Raw genomic sequence first — 22604 nt, 5'->3', positions numbered from 1 at the left:
GGTGGATGCAACATTTGAACTTTGAGCCTGGGAAGCTACTAACCGAGTCAGCATCTGAATAGTTCCTCTAAGATCCCCATCAAAAATATTGGGTCCTGGTGCTGGGACTGGAGATGAAACAGGTATATCGGCGGGAGGGATTGTGGCACCCTCCGCCAGTGTAGGAACTAGGGTAGTCTGTTCTGGAGTAGACGAATCAAGCAGTGTGATAGTTGGGGGATTATCCTCACTCGCATTATCAAGTAGGGGATCAACATCCACTTTTGGTGTGGCATTGGCTTCTTGGCCAATTCTCACTCTCTTCTTAGGTGCCATTTACTGAAAGTTAGAAAAATGCACGAGTTAGAGGAGAACAACTTCACATTCCGCTCTATCGCACGATATAGAACAATAATGAAGGGTATTATTCCTAAATGTCCAAGTAGCCCCCTAATTATAGATGTGGTCGACAACACACCGATAAGAAGGGCTCTACTAGACACGGCTTTGAGACATCCTGGGACACTTTAAAACTTTAGGCTCTGATACCAAGTTTGTCACAACCCAACCTCGGGGAGCGCGACCGGCGCTCAACAGAGTGAACCCGGTCGAGCAAGCCTATTAGACCTTCCCTACCCGACTCATTCATAATACAAAAAGGGAATACATCACCATTTGTTAAACATGGGAGAGATCAAGTATATAAATAAATAAACGTTGCTAGTCCATTTTTCATTATATACATTATGCCATAGTTAATTTTCCAAAATACAACTTAGTCCAGTGACCACTCTGATACCCATACACGACCCACATAAACGTCTACGGAGCCTCTAATGATACAAAAGACCAACATGACAATGCCGGTAACAAGCCCCAGGCTATACCTCAAAATGTGAAAACTTCTACAAAAGAAGGACTACATGACACCAGGAGGAAATGGGGCTCACCAAGACTGCTGTGATGAGAGTGAGGGAGAGCACCACTATCTACGATCAGCGCTATCTGATGAAACCACCTACATCCATTCAAAGATGTAGCGCCCCCGGCAAAAGGGACGTTAGAACTGTCGAATAGTACTAGTATGTAAGGCAAACACCAATCTTAGTAGAATGAACAGTGAAACAAGGAGAAGGCAGTCATAATAATCAATAAGTGCTTCACAGAAATACACAGAAACACCAAGTAAGGATCACATAGTTTCCGATTCAATCTTTCCATCTTTTAGGTTAATAATCTTTAGTGCCAAATGCCACAACTCATAATGCCACCGTGATTTTACACGGAGTCCGGTCTCGGCCCGACCGGCTAAGCCATCTCAGGTGAGACATATCCATATCCACAATGTAAATCAATAATTCCAACGTAAATGCCACCATGTGTACAACATGGCGTCCGATCTCGGCCCGATCGGCTAAGCCATCTCACTTGAGACATAACCTCTTTCAATTGTTCACTCAATTCACATTTCTTTCCCATCTTTCGTTACATGGCACAAACAACCTCATTTATTAAGTAGTTCTTGGCACTTGGGAAGATTTTACAATTCAAGTCTTTCCCTTTTTTTCCGTTCAAATAAAATCATCATTCATGTCGATAAGTATCATCACATAAGGCATTACGGGAAGGAACTTGCAAGATCATAATAACTTTCTCAAGTAGCATGATGACATGGTAAACATCTAAAATAATTAGGGAACATGAATCTTCCAACCCAACACACTAAGGCAAACAATTCTACTATGATCAAGTCAGAACTTACACCAATTATTCGGACACCAGGAGTTCGATTCTAGGAAGAAGAGAGTTAGCCATACATACCTCAATTGCTCTTCTTTAGACTTTACAATTATCCGGAACCCTTAGCAACCTCAATCTATTTTAGCAATATACAAATTGAACCCAAAATTTGGAAAATGTTTACTTTTTCCCCACACTCTTTATCATACATGCATGCAAGATAAACCACCCTCATACCCATAAAGTATCATACTAGTACCCCATTATAGCTATGTTTGAAATTAAGAGCTGGGGTGATGAAGTCTCGCCCTTTTGGATGAAGAATTTGGTGCTCTACTTTAATATTTCCAAATCTTTAAGGGATGATTGAAGATCAATTTGATGAAAAATTAGGCCTTCCCTCTTGAACCCCCCCCTCTCTCTCTAGAAATATCAGAAAATGAGGTCAAAATAGACCTAAGGGGTGTTTTAATGGATTGGGGGTCGGGTTTTAAATTAGGAAAAAGGGTGATCCGACACAGGTCTGCGGTCGCATATGCGACCGCATAATGGTTATGCGGTCCGCAAAGTGACCGTAGAAATAGCCCTCAGGGGCCTAAACTTTCGGCCTTTGATATGCGACTAGTATGCGATCCGCATACTTGTTCTGCGGTCGCATAATACACCGCAGAACTCCCTCCGCAGAAATCTAAGAGGAATTATGCGACCAATATGCGGTCCGCATATCGATTATACGGTCGCATAATCGACAGCAAAGCTGACCTCAAATTGGCCAAACTTTCTGCTTCACTCTGCGGCCATTATGCGGTCCGTAGAGTGATTATGCGGCCGTATAATGGTCCGCAGAAATGCGTTCTTCTGCTAAATATTTTCCTCTAAGTCAGTAGGGTACTGTTCACTCCAAAAAGTCCGAACCGCGGTGAACTAGCTCGCCGCAAAGAATTTCTACAATAATAAATGCAGGAATCTATCTTGGCGCCACGAAAACCCGAGTTTTTAGTTTAAATTTTTACGGGTCCTTACACAAGAAAGATATCTTAAAAATTAACAACTTCACCTCAATGTGATAATGACTTTTACACTTCAACACCAATAACTCAACAAGAAGATATGCCATAAAATAACAACTTCAAATAAATGTTATTCAACAATCTAAGAAGTACAAGACTATAAGGAAGGCAATAACTTCAACTAAAGCATATATGAGCAAAATAACAAGTATGAGATAAAACAAGTGTTAATAATATCAAATAAAACATGTAAGGGTATATTAATACATGTATGAGTAGATTAAATATGAGAGATATAACATATTATGATAATTCAATTAAAGGCATGAAAAAAGTCTAAATAACCTAAATCGGTCAATTACCACATATAGCCCGTGTATCCAATCGTCATCTTGCGTACACGGCTTTCACATAACACAAATAGCACAATTAACCCAAATCCTAAGGGGTATCTCCACACAAAGTTAGGCAAGATACTTACCTCAACTAGGCCAACTCAACCTTCAAAAATAGCTTTCCCCCCTAAACTTCGCCTCCACACGGCTCAAATATAACCAAAAGTGACTTAATATCATTAAATAATACAAGGAAAAATAATTACAATAGATAAAGCTTTGATCTTTACAAAATTCTCAAAAGGTCAACAAAAGTCAACCCCGGGCCCATCCGGCCAAAACCCAGGTCCAAGGGTAGATTCTGATTACCCATAACCCCACGAGTCCATATATGTGATTAGTTTTCAAATCTGAGTCCAAATCAACTCTCAAAACTCAATTCTTCATTTTTAAAAAACTTGACAAAATTTCTCAATTTTCCTATTTCATTCTCATAGATTTGATGTTAAATCTAAGTTATAATCATGAAATATAGTTGGAAATTGATTAGAATCACTTACCCAATATTTGTTGATGAAAATCCCCCCTCCAAATCGCCTCCTACCGAGTCTAAAGTTCTAAAAGATGAGAAGTGAGACCTAAATCCCGACTGTTCTAACTTTTTGTTAAGTTGCATATGTCACATTTGTGACACTGCAATTGTGAGGAAGTTCTTGCTAACGCGGCCATTGACAACCTTAGAGGAAGTTGCAATTGCGACAATGGCTTCGCATTTTCGAAGAAAGTCCTCATCGCAAATGCGACACAGTAGTTGCAAATGCGAGCCTACCCAATCCTGACATTCCCGCAATTGTGACACGTGAGCCTCCCCTGCCATGTTCATAGTTGCGAAGCTGGTGCTCGCAATTCTGATATCAGAGCACCAGCACATCAGATTTTCTTCTTTCAGTCCAAAACATTCAAAATCATGTCCAAAATGCATCTGAGCCTTCGGGGCTTCAAACCACACATCCACACAAGTATAAAAACAGTATACGAACTCTCTTGCATGATCTAAACACAAAAATAACATCTAGAACTACACATCGGACACCAAAATGCATGAATTTTAAAGTAAAGTTCAAGAACTTCTAGAATTGCAACTAAGCATCTGAATCCTATCAAATCAACTCCAATTGATACCAAATTTTGCAAACAACATAACAAACCTATTCCAAGTCCCAAAATTAAGTTCTGAACCCGATAGCCAAAAGTCAACCTACGGTTAAACTTCTAAATCTTAAATTGCCAATTTTCGGCAAAACAACACATATCAACCTGCGGACCTTCGAATTCAATTCCGGTCATATGTCCAAGTCTAAAATAACGATACAAAACTATCAGAACCATCAAAATACAGTTCCGGGGTCATTTTAACAAAAGCCAAACATTGGTCAACATAATCAACTTAGGCTTCTGAGCCAAGAGCCAAAGGGTCCAATTCAACCCAAAATCTTTCCAGAATGAAACTAATCAATCCCGTAAGCCATAAAATAATAAACACACATGTGTGAAGCATAAAAAGAGGAAATGGGGCTCAAATACATAAAATGATTGTTCGGGTCATTATATTGATGCTACCAAATGATGCTCATCATCACTCCCTCAGATTTTTTCATTCATACTCCTATTGGAATTCTCGATTATACTCTAATGATCAATGGACCCAATTCTTGAAGTACACTTTGTTGATTGTCGTGGAACTACATTCAACATTTACACCTCAAACCAACACTATGTCTAGGCAGCATAAAATTCTCTCACCAGGACTTCGTTGTACTTTCTAGAGGACTGAGTGAAACAATTCCACTCTTATTTTTCAATGTTCTCCAGAATAAGTAGGAAGTAGTCTTTGATTCCTTTAAGGCTCAACCTCTTTTCTTCGAGCAAGTTTCATCTAATCCTGCCGTCTAAGTATTTATCTTTAGATCCTGGTAGATTAAATCTAAGGCCATCTGCCTATTGCTTTCCACATAAATCATCATGTGTATCAGCTTAGGGTGATTCTCTTTGCATTAGACCTGATATGTATGTCCCCTCCTCTTCAAACTAGGAAGAGGACTCATCAGATGATGACATAATAGTGCCGAGAGTTTTTCACTAGGACTGAGGTTCTCATGTTGTTCAGCCTAGGCTAAACCTGCTTTGCACTTCCCTTTGATAGGTGGCTTCGTCGTTCTGGCTTGTTAAGTCTTTTTCGGAGGCATATTTGCAATATAATCCTTTGTTAGCATACAGGAAGAGTAATGCAAGAAGGTACAGTTATTTTTATATTTTTCATATAGTAAAAAAAGGAAAAGAACAAAGAGTAAACAAAAGAAAATCTTAAAGGAAACACAAGAAAGGTGGTAAAAGAGTGGAAAGCGTGCGGTTGCAAAGAAGTTCTACGATCCTTAACAGGTTTCGCGAGTCACAAAATCATTCTGTTATCTGCAGAACCTGACCGCATAGTAACCCTGAGGCTAAGTTTCAATCTGGAACATTCTGCGGACGTTATGCGGTTCGCAAAGAAAGAAGGTGAGCTGCGAAATGTCATTGTAGTTTATTATAATATGTTCTACTGCATTCTGCATTATAGTCTAGAACTGGTGTGAGCTATAAACCAAGTTTGCGAACTACAATGCGTCTCACAAATCCTTTCTTCCTTGAATTTTGCAATGCTAGGAGATAGTTGTAAATTTCAAAGCTCTAATCATACTCTAGACTACTATAAACACTTGCCCGCTCATTCCTAAGCTTGTGCGACTACTCAGACTTCACCTAATGAGTTGATTCTATTATTGGGAAATTTATTATGTAACATACATCATGAAATTTTAGTATTTTGGTTCAACTAGGTACATAAAGACTTATCCAATTACATACCCTACCATACGTAAATCACTCAACCAACCTCACCTAGCAAGAAAGCAACCAGTTTGTACATTTAGAGTCACCATTCAACCACATAGGCAGATAAAAAAAGAAAAAGAAAATTAGCGACACACATATATAGATAATGACGAGAGAGAGAGAAATTGATAAGGAGAGATAGAAGAAATATTAAAGGATCTTACCAGAGTCATTGAACAACGACACTTTCAAGTTCTTGCTTATGTTGTGAAGATTAATTTGTGGGTGTGTGAGAATTTTGAAAATTAGAAAGTGAGTGTTGGGTGAAAGACTATTTATATTGACCTACTTTGCAGTTCTATTTTGCGATCATAATTTGGATTTTGAAGTTCGTAGATCCAGAATACGATTGTTGTACCTGATTTTTGAGTGGTTGATGTGATTCCCAGAATGCAATCTGCAAAAATGGTTGCAAAACCAAACTGCAGCCTGGAAAAGTGGATTATTTGTGGAAAATGTGACTTCAATTTCAGGTTCTTTTTTTAAATTTTTTGTGGACCGCAGAATAATCTGCATGTCATTTTCGGTCCATATAGTGGTTGCACTATGGAGCGCATGGTTGAGGATAGTTTTGTCACGTTCTGCGACTAATTTGTAGCTAATAAAACTTGTTTGCAAATCGTAAAATTTTCCCCCATAATTATTTTTTTCCTTCTAATATTTTGCACCAAATTCCTTGTGTTTTTTACATTTTACACACTAAAACACACATTAAAATATTTAACAAATAAAAATCACACAACAACAAAATAAAAACATGGTTTCCTCCTATGCTCCTGATTTAACATCGCGGCATAAAGATTAATATCCAAGTAATGCTTCACCCTTGGTCCATTAACTTTGAATGTTTTCCTATCTTGGCCTACAAGTTCAATTGCTCCATATGGGAATATATTGGCAACTTTGAAAGGGCCTTCCTGTTTGGATTTTTAATTTGGTGGTTGAGTCTTGAGTTGTACAATAGACCAATTCCCTAGACTAAACTTTCTCTTCAAAATCTTGTTTCATGGACATGCTTCATCCACATCTTGTAGTGTGATGAAATACTTGAAGTCAAAACTCATCCATTTCAATGAATTTCTCAACACTCAAGTTTGAGAGATCATTCAACTTAAGATTCAACTCCTTCAAGGCCCACATGGCCTTATGTTCAAACACCATAAGAAGGTGACAAGCCTTACAAAACACAAACCGGTAAGGACATATGCCAATTGGCATTTTGTAAACTATCCTTTATGACCATAAAAAGTTATCTAACTTTCTCAACCAATTGGTCCTATTTGCATTTACAACTTTTGATTTTGACACTTCCACTTTGCCGCTTTTCTAAGGATGTTAAGGTGTAGCTATCTTATGCTTGACACATATTTCTGACGAAGAGTATCAAACAAGTGGTTGCAAATTAGAAACCCATCGCCCTTGGAGTTCCAAATCTTGTGAAGATGTTTTTTTAAAGAATACGGTGATGCTCTTCCCTTTATTGTTTGGAATCACAATTGCCTCCACTCATTTAGATATATAGTCAACTTCTATGAGGATGTACTTATTGCCATAAGAACTCACAAACGAATCCATGAAGTTGATTCCACATACATCAAAACATTCAACCTAAAGGATGGTTGTCATTGGTATCTCATGCATTCTTGAAGTATTTCCTTGCCTTTGGCATTGGTCACACCTCTTAAGAAAGTCATGTGAGTCTTTATAGATGGTTTTAAAAAAGAACCCACTTTGAAGAATTTTGGTAGCCATTTGAGCACTACGATTGTGACCCCCATTCGGAGATGCACGACAAACTTCCATAAACACAACCATTTCAACTTTGGGAATGCAACTTCTAATCACGTTTCGACACATATTCAATAAAGATAGGGCTCATCCCAATAGTGTTCTCGGTCATCAATTAAGAGCTTCTTCTTTTGATATGGTTCAAAGTTTTCGGCTATGTATCCGCTAACCAAATAGTTTGCCAAGATAGTGTACCATAGGATTAGATCTTGGAAGGATGCAAACAATTGCTCATCTAGAAAATCATCATCAATTTCTAACTTATTTCTGGGCATTCTGGCTTCCTCATGCCTTGATAGATGATCGACAATTTGGTTTTCACACCCTTCCTATCCTTGATTTTAAATTCAAACTCTTGAAGAAGGAGTACCCATCTTATCATCCTTGACTTTGCATCGTTCATTGTCACGAGGTAGTAAAGAACATCATGGTCGGTAAACACAATAACCTTAGATCCCCATAAATATGCTCAGACGGTTTCAAAGGCGTAGACAATGGCAAGCAACTCTTGTTCGGTAACCGTGTAATTAATTTTAGAACCATTAAGAGACTTTCTTGAATAATAGATTAGATGAACAATGTTGTTATGACTTTGCCCTAGAACCACACCAATGGCCCTACCACTTATTTTCCACATGAGTTCAAGTGGGAGTGACAAATCCGACGTTACAATAATAGGAGTCGACACAAATTTTTCTTTCAATTAATTCAAATGCTTTGAGGCATGCATAATCAAACACAAATTTTGCATCTTTTTCAAGCAATTTGCATATTGGGCTTGAAATCTTGAAAAGATCCTTGATGAATCTTCTATAGAACCTCGCATATTCCAAGAAACTCTGGATTCCCTTCACGGTTGTAAGAGGAGAAAGTTTGGTAATTAGCTCGATCTTTGCATTGTCAACCTCACTACATTTTCTCGAAATCTTGTGACCGAGGATTATACCCTCATTGACCATGAAGTGGATTTTTCTCAATTGAGTACCATGTTTGTCTCTTCACTTTTTTTCAAAACTCTTGAGTAAGATTCTCCAAGCAACATTTAAAGGACCCCTCTACTACAAAAAAAAGCATCTATGAAGTCCTCAACCATGTCGGAGAATTATAACGACCCGACCGATCATTTTGAGTATTACAATCCTATATCCTCATTTACTGCTCAAATTGTACTTTACAGTTATTGTGTGAATTATCGGGGTAATTGGTTCGGGTCCGGTAATATTTTGAAATAAATTGGAACACTTAGTTCCAAGGTTTAAAACTTAAGTTAAAATAGTGATCGGATATCAACTTATGTGTAAATGACCTCGGAATGGAGTTTTAATAATTACAATAGCTCCGAATGATGATTTTGGACTTAGGAGCGTGTTCGAAAAATTATTTGGAGGTACGTAGTGAAATTTAGCTTGAAATGCCGAAAGTTGAATTTTTGGAAAGTTTGACTGGGGGTTGACTTTTTGATATCAGGGTCGGAATTCAATTTTGGAAATTTGAATAGCTTCGTTATGTCATTTATGACTTGTGTGCAAAATTTAAAGTAATTCCGGATTGATTTGATGTATTTTGGTACAAGATATAGAATTTGAAAGTTCAAAGTTCATTAGGCTTGAATTGAGGTGTGATTCATGATTTTAGCATTATTTGATGTGATTTGAGGCCTCGAGTAGCTCCGTGTTATGTTATGGAACATACTGGTATATTTGGTTGAAGGTCCCGAGGGGCTTGGGTGTATTTTTGGATCATTGGTTGAGAGATTTATAAAGTTAAGAAATTTGGGAGTTTGGCCATGGTCAATATCGGGTCAAGGCGACCTCGTTTTTGTGTTTTGAGTGCGCGAGTAGGTCCGTAGCTTATTTTATTATTGAAGTTCATATATGATTTGTGTTCGGGAGGTTCCAGATGAGTTTCGGGATGAGTTTTGAGCGAGTCCGGGCATTTCGGCACTCTAATATTGTCCTGGCACTTTCGGGGACGCGGACCGCGCATTTTTGGACGCTGAGGCGAAGGAGGAATGCGGACCGCACATTTTGGGGTGCTAAGGCCCTTGGAATTTTGCGGACCGCGGCAGATGTTCGCAGACCGTGGCAAAAATTCGGGGACCGCGGTTGGAAGTTCTGCAGATTCGCTGGTACGAATTCGGAATTCTATATCTTTTGATCTACAAAGAATATTGAGATGATTCAAAAATGAAAGTTGTAGCCTTCGTGTCTAGTTTCCAGAAAGGTAAAGAAGTTATCATTTGGACATATGTAGAGAAAGTTATAGCCAAAATACTAAAGCCTTGCAGTGCAGCCCCAAGAATTTCGCGGACGCGCCAGTTTTTCGTGACCGCGGGACTCGAGGCGCGGCCGTGCTTGGAATTTCGTAGACCGTGCATGGTGAGTTCAGTGAATGGGCTATATAACTGAGGCCTAGGTTATTATTTCATTTTTGGACCTTGGGAGCTCGGTTGGAGACGATTATTCATGGATTTTTCAAGAAATTTATCGGGGTAAGTGATTCTAACTCAGATTTGTTCAACATACATGAATATATCATTGTTTTCATCATGTAATCAGTATTTTGAGGTGAAAATTTGTGAAAAATTATAGAAACTTCATAAAATGAATTTTCGAGATTTGAACACCGATTGGAAGTCGGATTTGAGTGAAATTAGTATGGTTAAACTCGTAATTGGATGCGTTGTCAAATTTAGTGAGTTTTGTCGGATTCCGAGACGTGGTCCCCACGTGTGAGTTTTGGGGCGTAATTTCAGAATTTTGTGGAAATATTAATATTTTGATAAGGAATTAATTCCTATAAATTTTGTGGACTGAATCAAATTAATTGTGACTAGATTCGAGCTGTTTAAAAATTGATACGCACAGAGTGGAATTGCTGGAGCATTGCTTAGCTTGCTCGACATTGGATTTGGCTTGTTCGGGGTAAGTAACTCTTCTAATCTTGGAGCTGAGGGTATGAAACCCTGAATATATATATTATGTGGAATTTTTGGGAGGTGACACACATGCTAGGTGACTGGTGTGTGTGCGTGCACTATAGAAACTGTGACGTAATTGTTTCTGTGAAATTTTGTAGTCAATTAATCTTAGCATTTTCTATGTAGTTTTATGTGTTGAAGAAATTAAGCTGAAAATCATATTAAAAATCATGTTGAGGCTATGTGCCAGTATTATTGGGACCCACATAGGTTATATTTCTGTGAATTATTGTGTTAAATTGAAAATTCATACTCAGTCATATTCATTTCATTGCATATCATATCTCAGTCTCTGTTGTTATTTATTGATACATCATATCATCATTTTTTGGGCTATTTTTCATGACAATGTGAGCCCGAGAGACTGGAGAGATTGATGACTGAGTGAGGCCAAGGGCTTGATTGTGAGGATGAGTGTGGATCGGGGCTGCCCGCCTGCAGCATACTTTATTATTATAGCACGTGAATTGTCCATGCAACACGTGAGTTGTCCATGCAGATTATAGCGCTTGGGCTGAAGGAGCCCCTCCGGAGTTTGTACACACTCCTAGTGAGCGCAGGTACCTACTGAGTGCGAGTGCCGAGTACTGAGTGACTGGGAGGCATGAGTGATTGTGAGGTATGTCCGAGTGGCAAGAGAGATTGTGAGGTATGCCCGAGTGGCACGAGTGACTGTGAGGTTTGCCCGAGGGGCTGTATATGAGTGATGTTCTGCCCGAGGGGCTGTTTATGATTTTATCACTGAGTTGCATCGCATTGGCATGCACACATGGCATACATGCATAGAGATGTATTTTTCTCATGCTGTACAACATCACATCATTCATGATTTCTCACATATTTTGACAGATAGGCATAGTGATGCATTTGTTTTACACGGGTTATCCGTAAGGAAAATAAAACATCTTATTTATTATTGAAAAGATTTTGGGAGAAATTTATTGTTTTCAAACTATTCATATTTTTGGCAACTTCGGCAAACGATTTGGGTTTTCACTGATGTATTTGAAAGAAAGAACTATTATTTTTGAAATCATGATTTGGCTGAGTATTTTATCTCTGAGTTACTTCTGGTATTTTTTTCTTTATGTTGTTATGGATTGTTGTGGACTATTGGTTTTGGACCCGACCTTAGTGGAAGCTCTCCACTACTTTCAACCTACGGCTAGGTTTGTTACTTACTCAGTATATGGGGTTGGTCGTACTGATACTACACTTCTGCACATTGCGTGTAGATGTTGGCTGTTGTTGTTGCTGTGCTCAATGGTTGCGAGACTTGAAGATGTACCTACGTTCCTGTTGTAGCTGCCTCTTGTTCAGGGTAGCCTTAGATTTATAAAAGCTCTATTTATGTTTTATTCAAACAGACTATGTATTTATTTCATTTTCGCTTTGTATACTCTATTCTTAGAAGCTCATGATTTGTACTACCAGTTCTTGGGAATTGCATAAGATTAAGACCTTTATTCACTTAAATTGCTTTAATAATTATTATTGGAATTGGATAGTTGGTAATTGGCTTACCTAACAGGTTGAGTTAGGTGCCATCACGCCTAGTTGGATTTTGGGTCGTGACAAGAATATGGCCATTATACATCTTTGGACAATGGAAGGAGAATTACATAACCCAAACGACATCCTCTTGAAAGCAAATTTCTCATAACAACAAGCGAAGGTGGCCTTCTCTTGATCTCGGGGGCAATTTGTATTTGGTTGTATCTTGAATAGCCATCCAAGAAGCAAAAAAAAGGATTTTCTCCCTAACCTATTAAGCATTTAGTCAATGAATGATTACAGGGGTCCTTACGGGTTGCATTGTTTAGCTTTCGATGATCCATACACTCTCCACCCGATCACTATTCTCATTGGGATGAGTTCATTTTTCTCGTTCAGTAACATTGTTGTACCACCCTTTTTTGGAACTCATTGAACTTGAATCATCCATGTACTATCGAAAATTGGGTGGACAATTCTGGTATGTAACCACTTGATAACTTTTTTCTTCACCACCTCTTGCATAGAAGAGTTCAACTTTTTTTGATGTTTCACACTTGGTTTGGAAACATCTTCAAGTTGTATCTTGTGCTTGCAATGTTCGAGGCTTATTCCCCGAATGCCCATAATTTTCCACCCTATGGCTTTCTTGTACTTCCTCAAGATTGATAATAATGCTTCTATATGTACATCAACCAAATAAGAAGATACAATTTTAGGTAAAGACTTATCAGGGCCAAAATATTTATACCTCAAGCGTAAAGGAAGTGGTTAGAGTTCTAGTGTATTGACGGCTTCATTGGAAGGGTTACTAGATTTTATAGATTAAGGTGCAAATTTTTTGGGTTATAAGTATATGACCCTTGATCATCAAGTTCATTCATTGTTTCCATGTATCTCTCGACCTCTTCACCATTGATGTTTAACTAACATCCTCTAGAGCTTCTTCGACACACTCAATTCCCAAGCTTGACTCCATAGCATTAGCTATAACATCAATTAGCTGGATCACCCCTATGTCACATTGTTGTCTCATGGATTCATAAACATTGAATATTACCTCTTCATCATTCTTACAGAACTTGCGCTCTCCACGTTCAACATCACAAATTGCTCTCCTCATAACTAAAAATGGCCTTCCTAAAATAATTGGACCTCCTTATCTACCACACAATCAAGGATGATAAAGTCGGTGGGGGTAAATAAAGAAGTATACTTTCATTAGCACATCATATATGATCTCCATTGGACTCATCTCTATGCGATACGCCATTAGCAACCTTATTGTTGTGGGTTGAGAAGTGTCCAAACCCAAATTTTTGAAAATAAAATATGGTATCAAATTATACTTGCCCTGAGATAACAAAGATCCTTGTTAAATGGATAGATACCAATGGTACAAGGAATGATGAAAGCACCATGATCACCTCTCTTTTGAACTAATGTGCTCGAAAAATGGCACTATACTCACCATATACCATTTCAAAGCTCACTCTCCTCTTCTTTGTAATAATATCCTTCATGAACTTGGCGTAGCTTGACATTTGCTCAAGTGTTTCCGCAAGAAGGATGTTCACCGACAATTGTTTTAATATTTTAATGAATTTCTTGAATCTACCCTCTTCAATATTCTTTTCAAGCCTTTGTGGAAAGGAAGGAGGTGGCCTTGGGGATAGTTTTTAAAGCCTTGGGGACCTTCTCTCACTTTTACTTGCATTTTGTTTTTTCCTTCCCCTGCGTAAATGACAATAGGAGCATCAACAAATATGTCATTCTCTTTTGAAGATTCTTCCTCTTGCACATTCTCGACAATAATAGTTTCTTCTAGCAACCTCTTTTCCTCTAACACTTTTCTATTTCGGGTGGTGATGGCCAAGCAATAAGAAGTCGCACTCCCATGATTCTCTGGGTTTGAAATGGTATCACTTGGAAGATTACCCTTTTGCTTGATCGATGTGGAATGAGAGTTCACAAGTTGGTTCATTTCTTTCACTAAAGCATCATACCGTTCTTGTTTTTTCAACAGTCTTGAAAACCTATCCCTGATCTTTGAACTGGCGAGATCACTAGTTAGTTGTTCACAGTTATGGTATGAGGGAGGTTGATTGGATTATTTGTATATAGGGAATAGGGACTCTTGGTGGAATAGGCAGAAGAGTCCCTATTTTGGCAGTTATTATTCTTCTAATTACCTTGATTGTTATCCCTCCAATTTCATTGGTTGCTATCCCTCTAATTTGAATTACCTTGCTTATTCTTCCTATCATGCCCCGACCGAGGAAAGCGGGTCCGGATCGAAATTGAGGTGACCCAGTCAAGCAATCCTATTTGGTGTCTACTATCTAACCTTATCTATGAATGGCTTATGAAGGAATAACATGTAATGATCAACCGAGAAAATGGAAATATGCAATACTGATTTTCCTTCATTATAGAGTTCATCGAAAGATAAGAAAATGATACATGTCCATGGATTGTAAGTAGAAGTAAATGAAAAAACAACACTAATAGTTCCTCCATACATACATAACCCACAGTATATCTATGGAGCCTCTAGATTAATGTGAGAAAAAATATGAAAGAGCCTGCAATGACCTGATCGATCGTTTTGAGCACTTGTATTTCGTTAAGTTGTTTGAAGTCTTGAGAAGCTTCATATGTTGTATTATATCTTATGTGGATTGTCGGTTGATTTTCAGGTGATTCATGATCGATTTGGAAGAATGATTCTCAACTAGGAAGATTTAAGTTGGAAGAGTTGACCAACTTTGACTTTTATGTATTTCACCTTGGATCGGAGTTTTAATGGTACCGTTAGGTCAGTATGATGATTTTTGACTTGGGCATATGCCTGAATTTGTATTTGGATATTTCTAGAAGGTTTTGGCGCTAATTGGCAAAATTTGGCAATTTGAAGGTTAAACTGGGAGTTGACTTTGATGATATCTGGTCCGGATTGTTGTTCCGGGAGTTGGAATAGGTTTGTTATGTCATTTAAAACTTTTGTGAAAAATTTGAGATTGTTCTGAATTGGTTTGATATTGTTCGGCACGAGTTTTAGAAGTTGAAAGTTTAAAAGTTTATCAAGTTTGATTTGAGGTGCGATTGTGATTTTAATATTTTATGTGTGATTTGAGGCCTTGAGTAGGTCCGTGTTATATTTTATAACTTGTTGGTATGTTCGTACGGGGTCCCAAGGGGCTCAGGTGAGTTTTGGACGGGGTTCGGACCATTTTGGGCCTTATTAGTACTGTTAGCGTTCTGTTGATTGCAGGTGTTTCGGTTCTTCTTTGCGATCACGAAGATTAGGTCGTGTTCGGGAAGAGTATTATAGGAGATGGGTATTTTCTTCATCGCGTTCACGTACTGAGGTTCGCGTTCGCATATCTTTGTGGAGGTTGGTCATCACAGTGGCATTGTATTACCGCTTTCACGTAGAGTTGAGTTGGGAGCGGAAGCGGGAGCTAGAGGATTTATTTCTTCGCGTTCGCGAGGTTTCAGGCTGCATTCACGATGTGTTATCTGTACAGTGCACCGTGTTCGCATGGTAGGTGTCGCGCATAGAGTAATATTTGAGTTGTGACTTTTGTACTTCACGATCGCAAAGTGTACCCCTGGAGCAATGTATAAAGTACTCTATTTCGAAAGTCTTGGTTATTTTATCACATTTTGAGCTATGGAGCTCGGATTAGGGCAATTTTGGAGGCAATTTTCACCACATGGATTGGGGTAAGTGTTCTCTACTCAGTTTTGATTATATTCCATGATTTCATCTTCGATTTTGGCATTTGATGATGAGTTTTAGAAGACAAATTAAGGATTTTGCCTAAACTTGCCTAAAGTAACTTTTTGAGTTTTAAATATCGATTCGAAGTCCGAATTGAGTGAAATTAGTATGGTTGGACTGGTATTCTTATGAGTTATCAGAATTTGTAATTTAAGCGGGTTTCGAGGTGGGGCCCTATATTTGATCTTTTGGTTGGCTTTGAGTAATTGATTAAAGATTCGATTTTTATCATTTGGGTTGGTTTCCTTTGGCATTATATGATGATTTTGCTTTGCTTTTGGCTAGTTTTGAGTCATTCGGAAGTTGATACGCGCGGTATAGCATTTCTGGAGTATTGTTTGGCTTTCTTGGTATTTGATTTGTCTTGCTTGAGGTAAGTATCCTATCTAAACTTGGTTGAGGCACTAGTTGCGTAAGTTATTTGTTATAGCTACATGCTATGGGTGCGCATATGTGTGGGGTTTGAGCTCATGTGCAAGCACCAGGGTATGTTTCCATGTTCGGAGTAGTGCTTAGGCTATGACATGACTTGAATTGATTGATATGCCTCATGCTGTGATGTATCTATTATTTGTACCCCATGTTATGAGCTATTTGACCCATGTTTGAGGTTGCATAGAGGTTGATCTCTTGATTTAGCCTGATAGCTGCTATCATGTGATGTATTCACCTGGTTTGAGCTATGGTATCACACTTGCACATGCATACACCTTAGCATGTCACCTATACCAGACTAGGATTATGAAATTTGATGTTCTTTGATCATGTACGTGTAATCTTGCATATCTGCTTTATGTGTGATATGGTTTGGACTGTGCCTGTGACCACGCCATGTGGTTGTGATATTTTGCCTGTGACTACGCCGGGCAGATTGTGATTATTAGTACGTGAGTTGTCCGTACGTGAGTTGTCCTTGTAAATCAAGATATTGATATTATACCACATAAGTAGTCCGTGAAACATGTGAGTTATTTGTGCGGTAGATATTATTATTATCCATGCAACACTTGAGTTGTCCGTGCAGCGTGTGGATACAGAGCCATCCCCTAGGGTCACCCTCTCATGTTTCTTTCTTGATGGTATACACGCGGATTGTAAGAAACCCACGGGTTTCTGGTTGATGTGAGCTCTAGGAGAGCTGGTTACTGTTATTTGGATCGAGTTGCACGCCGCAATAAGCCTTATTGGATTATTGTTATTTGTATCGGGTTGTGTACTGAAATAGGGTAATATTTGGTTATTGTATTTCATCTCTACTTGCGATTTCCTTGACTATTTACCTGATTTACTTACATATCTTCCTTATATGCTGGATTGCTGACTGAGCAGAATACTTTAAACAAAGAATTGTGAGCACCAAGGTGGTTTTATCCCTGATTTGATCATATATATGTTATATACTTGTTGAAATTCTGAACTGTACATGTGATAGCAAGTATCATTTGTAATTCTTACTTCTATTACCTCGCCGAGTTTAGTTACGATACTTATTGAGTACATGGGGTAGGTTGTACTCATACTACACTTCTTCACCCACGAGTAGATCTATGAGTTGGGATGTTGTAGATGTCGAGAGCTGGCACTGAAGACGTACCTACGTTCCGTATAAGGCTATCAGTTTTCCTTGTTAGCTTTAGATTTGAATTCTGTTCATGTACATTCCAAACAGATGTTGTATTTATTTCATTTCAATTTTGTAAATCTATGTCTTAGTGGCTCATGACTTGTACTACCTGTTGTCGCGCCCCGTTTTCTCGCGAAAGCGGGTTTCGACGTGTGACCACCCCTTTTTAATGGGTATTAAAAGAGAAGAGTCGCCATCTAATCATTTTAAGGTGTGTTAGGGTACCTATTCACAAATAACTCTGTTTGACTAGTCAAGACCACCAAAGATCGGGTAAGGGCTCAAATTACCTCAAAGAGTAGGTGTTAGGCACTCTTCGAGGTCCACAACTGTGGTTCCCGGCCGAAGTTTAATCTATTTGGATTTGATAATTAAGCTAGATGATCATATAAGTGAATAAAGATGTAGAAATTGAAAGCTCTATTATAACATAACACATAAGAATTATAAATAGTCGGTATTAGTCTTAAAGATTATAAGGGTACAATTGCATTGGTCTATGTTAAATGACTAAGTGTGAATAACAAGTATATAGAAGAGGGGGGAGGGGGTTCTAAGTTTTTTAGATTAAAGGATCACCCCGTGCAACATAAATAATACTTCGCAACTCTCTTAAGGTAGGGGTTGCTCATATTATTTAGCGGGCACAAACTATCATCTCCTTCTACCCAGTTACTATGTTTAGGTTATTACTTAAAGGCTCTCTAATTCTCTAAACTGTATCCTATGCATGCACTACCCGTCCCATGCCTATGGTCCATGAGGCTTTGGACCTACTATGAGGTGGTTCTAGACTTTACTTAGGATGATCAAAATGATAAAACTAGTGCACATTCAAAATATATAGGACTTCACATAAATGCAAGAAAAGGCTAACCCCCACACATAAACAACAAATGCACGCGACAGATTCAGGCAGTAGGTAGTTTCAGAAGTTAAGCATCATTAGAGTTGTTAAATCCTATAGGCAAGGTTTTTAGGTGATTCTGATTTCCAGCATTGTACGAGCAGCAGTGCAGCTTTAGGCTACAAAGTTGTAGATTGAAAGTATTACAATCCTATATGAAGGATAGCTAAATGTTCATGAAGTGAGGTAATAAGATTGTTCGAAAGCCTAAGATTAACAACACTGATCTTACAAATATGCTGTCTAAGACGTGTAATAGCATACTATAGCCAAGATATCTAAAGGTTGACGATGGGAGTTGGTTTTACAATGCTTTATCCTTATAGACATATTTTCTAGACGGGCAGTGTAAAAGTAACAGAAAGCAGCCGGTTATTTAACCCTATAGTCATGGTATCTAGATGAGTATCAATTGGAGCAGGACTTTATTATTTAACACGATCATATAGGCACGATATCTAACATATGGCAATAGAGAAAATTGAGCAAATAACCAATAGTGTTTGAATCCCACAGGCATACTATCTAATAGCGTATGGAAGTGGAGCATGTGAACAAATGAAACACTTAGATTCTTATAGGCATGTTTTCTAATAGTGTATAGGAATAGAACATGTTGAGTGAGTGAAGTTCTTGGGTTCCTATAGGCATTCTTTCTATCTTTGTACATAAATAGAGCATGTAAAACGAGATAACATACAAAATATTTAGACCATATAGGCATGTTTTCTACCCATTCGTGCGAGAATAGAGTATACCCGTTTCCCCAATTTCATTAACACCCTAGTTGTTTGTTTACAAATCATTACAGGCCCAGATAATGAGTATAAGTATAAATATTACATAAATGAATAAATGCAAGACTGGGAACAAGCCCAAACTAAAGTAATCCCGTATTGCATGGGTCTTCCACAGTCTTTCTTCAACACAAATAGCAGGCCCAGGTCCAAACGTATCTCAAATAGGAGAGTGTGTCCACTTGCACAACCCAATGCCATACATGAACTCATACCAAGCCTAACAATTACAGATTGGTCACTTTACCGAGTAAGTTAATAGAGCACACATGAAGTCAATTAAATAGCCTTGAAGCAATGCCTCGTAGAGATAGGATGACAGCTAGTAGGATTCATATGAAACACACTGGCATTTCAGAAGTAAAAGTGACAAGATCGATTAAGACAAGAACATGAGAACTAGGAGAATCATTAGGGCTTATTTTCAACAGGGCAAATTTTACACAGAAGACAACATAAGTTCATGAATGAGAAATCATTCGATAAAGGGAAAAAGGTGTAACATGCTGAACACAGTCACACACTAGGAAGGTTAAGAGGTAGGTCTATTTAATTAACAGAGTGAACATATATAATTCCAAGTTTCAGAAATCAAGCTTAAGGCATGGTCTAGAATTAGTTAAAGGGACTTTGGACTTAGGATTTTTAATCATAGAAAACAAACAGAGTGGTAGTTAAGAGAGTAGCAATTTCACATGCAAGTTTCTATCATGAGAACCTAAACAACATAACAAACAGACTAGTGGGTATCGTCTTCCAACAATCGACAATATTTAACATACTTTGTGTAATACAAAGACTCAAATCAATGAAATCATAGTAAGCAAACATAATAATTTAAGGTCAATAAAACAGGCATATTTCAAGACTTATACCAATTGACCATGTGTAACAGAAGAAGCTAAATTCAATGGCATTAAACTAGTCATCTAGGTAATGCTGGAGGGTACAAGATTAACAAGTCAACGAATACAATCATCAGAGTTACAAATAGCAGAGAAACATATTTGGCTAGATATTCAAAACAGTGTTGCAATATGGGATGACCATGGATCAATTTGTAGGGTAGCACTAGATTACACATAAGGATTTAGTAGAAAGGGACTCATTAAAGCAAATTCTATGCAAGCATTAATTCCATAGGAGTTTCAGTTCAAGTGTTCAAAGTGAGACATGAGAAAAGGTTCAATATTAGATAGTCAATGTAGGAATTTGAGCATACATAAACATGACAGCCTCAAACAAGCATAAAAACCTAGAGTTCTTCCCAAATTGGCTATACTAAATGAACATAAGCAAACTTATACAAGTTTTGACGAAGGATTGCAGAAGAAAATCAAAGCGAGGTCGGTGCAATATCATATTGACTTAGAAAGGTCCACATAACACAAATGTTTAGAAACATGAACAGAAACAGGGAAGAAATATAATTGTGAGGGATTGAACACTTACAAATTTGCCAATTTAACAAAAAATAGAGGAGAAGCAGTAGCAAAGTAAGAATAACAGCAAGATCTCCGAACTCCAGTGCGTCAGGGTTCACAGAAGCTTCGAATGAGCCTCGAGCAGTGCTCACACTAGAGGGGTAGGAAGATTCCGGTGGCCTTGGCTTATAGCCAGCCAAAGTTCAAGTTTCAGAATAGTATAGAATCAGTGAGAGTGAGAGAATAACAGTGACCAAGGTCTGTTTTTGGAGGATTTGGGGGATGTGTTTATATAGTAGCAAAATTAAACACACAAACAAGGAAAAACAATCAATTAAACATAAAAAAGGAAAGAATAGCATGAAAAATTGATTCAGAATCAATTTAGGAGAAATCAGGCGAACCCTAGTTCAAGACGGAGAACACAATAGTAAAAGATCTCACTGAATCGGACCCCTTTGGCATGGTAGTGAGTGTATCAAGTCAGAAACATGAAGATAGTACAAAATCAGAGTTAAACGAACACCAATGACTCAGCTTCCATAAATAATCGAGTACCAAGTACTGTAGCATTGAGGAATTAGTAAGAACCACAGTGTGAGAAAAAAACGGGAGGGGGATATGGAAGATTTTACATATGATATCAGATTAGGGCTAAGATTTGAATGGAGGCGGCTAGGGTTTGTAAAAACGAAGAGAGAAGTAGAGAGAATAGAGACGACATGAATGTAAAAATGCCTCTGGGGTTTGGGGTTGAGAGATATAAGGAAAGGGTTGGTTTATTGTGGGCCGTTGATCATTTAAGATCAACAACCAAGATCGAATAGGAAACGAGCGGGTCAAATAAACGGGTCCCCGCCCGGGTTAAATTAGAGGGTCATTTGGCTTGGGCTCTATGAATTGGGCCAGGTATTTGGGGTGTTTGGGCCATTAATATGGTCCAACAATTGGCATAACTTGGGCTATATTTTAAAATACAAGGAATTAAGGGATAATAGTTTAATAAAATAGTTAAATAATATATAAAAATGCTATTCATGAAACTTAATACTTTAAAACAACAATAGAAGATTATAAAAATGTAAAAAATTATTTTCACTTTAAATAAAATGACAAATGCAATTAATTATAAAATATAGGCTATTATTGTAAAATTACGTAATTAGCAAAACAATGCAAATGTAATTATATGAAATAAATTGAAAATGTTATGAAACAAATGTGTGGGTGTGAAAATAAGTTTGGATTATTAAGTCATCCCAAAATAATTTGCACGAGTAATTAATAAATATTTGAGTAATTTAAATGCAAGAAAATCAATTTTAAATCCTTAAAAATTGTGAAAAATTATGGAAAGTACTTATGTGACTTTTGTAATTTGGTGATGATACATAAATGATATTTTAGAAGTATATATGACATTTATAAAACATGAGGAAAAAACTGAGTATCAATAGTTGCCTCTCTTTATCCTTGGAATGATGAAAGAGTTGTAGGGTAAAGAAAATGATGACCAATTTTGTCCGAAATGAGTAGGGGTTGATATACTCTTTTTGAAACAATAGGGGCCGAACCCTGGTTCTTGAGCTGTCTACATATCCCTGGTGTTACGGGAATTAGGCCGTGTGTAGTTCTGAATCCAACGACGAACGAAACTGATGGAGTTGTAATCAGAGTGGTCGTGTGTTACAACAAGAACTTTTGGATGTGATAGTTTCGTGAGTAACAAATAATTTCAGGTGGAGCTATGAATGCGAATTTGAATAATACGGATGATAAGGCAACTATCGAGTGGTTACAGGATACAA

The sequence above is a fragment of the Nicotiana tabacum genome, chromosome 2 (genome assembly GCF_000715075.1).
Source record: "Nicotiana tabacum cultivar K326 chromosome 2, ASM71507v2, whole genome shotgun sequence".
Classification (NCBI taxonomy): domain Eukaryota; kingdom Viridiplantae; phylum Streptophyta; class Magnoliopsida; order Solanales; family Solanaceae; genus Nicotiana; species Nicotiana tabacum.
Note: the sequence above shows the minus strand (reverse complement) of the source record.